Source organism: Bos indicus, chromosome 15 (genome assembly GCF_029378745.1).
Source record: "Bos indicus isolate NIAB-ARS_2022 breed Sahiwal x Tharparkar chromosome 15, NIAB-ARS_B.indTharparkar_mat_pri_1.0, whole genome shotgun sequence".
NCBI lineage: Eukaryota > Metazoa > Chordata > Mammalia > Artiodactyla > Bovidae > Bos > Bos indicus.
The window spans coordinates 11,750,592-11,752,015 of record NC_091774.1 but is presented as its reverse complement, the minus strand read 5'-3'; the positions used below and the strand labels follow the sequence as shown (position 1 = coordinate 11,752,015).

General features: G+C 35.3%; 1 non-coding gene across 1 annotated transcript; it reads left to right on the top strand.

The window, feature by feature from the left end:
• Nucleotides 1–797: 797 nt before the first annotated feature.
• Nucleotides 798–869, top strand: TRNAW-CCA (transfer RNA tryptophan (anticodon CCA)). Its single transcript has one exon. It is a non-coding gene; the product is annotated as a tRNA-Trp (tRNA).
• Nucleotides 870–1,424: the final 555 nt, after the last annotated feature.

The window sequence follows — 1,424 nt, the reverse complement described above, 5'->3', positions numbered from 1 at the left end:
CCCCCTTTCCCACCTTGAGATGCTCTAAAATATAGTGTAGTCTAAATTACCACGGACTTTCTAACAGAAGATGAATGCTAGAAGGTCTTTTCCAGCTCAAAAACCTTTAATTCTGTAATTAAGTGGATCATGAATTCCTTTGTTTACTATTGAAACCATTTACTATCTATTATAGAAATGCACTTAGTGTATAAATTCCACTATTTGCCATTTGCTTACTACATTCAAAGCATACTGAGCTTTTAGTCTCTGAATATGAATTGCAACCTTCCTGTGTTTTCTTCACACCCTCCACCTTCAGCTAAAATTCCCTTCACAAATACCTCTTCAATTAATAACTAAAATCTTACATATTATTCTCTCAACTTTTTCACAAACCATGATATGGGTCCTCTAATTATAACTAATTTTTTCCCAATGAAATATTTTATATATTTATTAATTCTCTTTAGAGTAGATAAAATTAGATGTATATAGGCTTAAACCAAATGCTACATATTTAGTATTTGAAAGTTACATACCAGGGACTTGTAAAAAAAAATTAAAGAATAAAGATGTTATGATTATTTAGAAAGATGGCAATTTAAATAGGTAAATGAAATACTATGGTTCATAGATTATTAAATAGTTCATATCAATAGAGAGATGGGTACTCACAATTTATTTTTGAAATAATTTAATGTTTCCCAAAGTGCTGCCTTAGAAATACTTCATCAGAATCATAAATAACACTTGATGAAATTGAACTCTGGGTCTAAATCTCATACCTATTAGATTAGGATTTCATAGATCGGGCTTCCCTGGTGGCTCAGAGGTTAAAGCGTCTGCCTCCAATGCAGGAGACCCCGGTTCGATCCCTGGGTTGGGAAGATCCCCTGGAGAAGGAAATTGTAAACCACTCCAGTATTCTTGCCTGGAGAATCCCATGGGTGGAGAAGACTGGTAGGCTACAGTCCACAGGGTCGCAGAGTCAGACACTACTGAGAGACTTCACCTTCACCTTCACCTTCACCTTCCTTCAGAAATTAGGGACTGGGACCTCTTTTATTTCCCCTTCTTTGGTCAATAAATATTAGAGAATTACTGTTATACTACAGACATAATTTTTTTTTTTTTTGAAAAGCAACATAGCAAGTAATCACTGAGAAAATCACATGCTATGACTACAGATTTGAGTTTGATCTCACTATGACATGCTGGTGTTATGGATTAATGGCTGTTTTATTCACATTTGTTTCCCTAACTGGATTAGTTATGATTCCTTTTAGGAAAAGTAAAACAGTTTATTCAGGGGTTGGAAATCAAGATAGAAAATTAAGAGTGTGCTGAGCTCACCTACTTCAAAAAATACATCAAAATGTGGAGCAACTTTTTATGAAAACAACCGGGGGGTGGGGGGTGGGGGGCGGTTAGCAGAAAGGCTT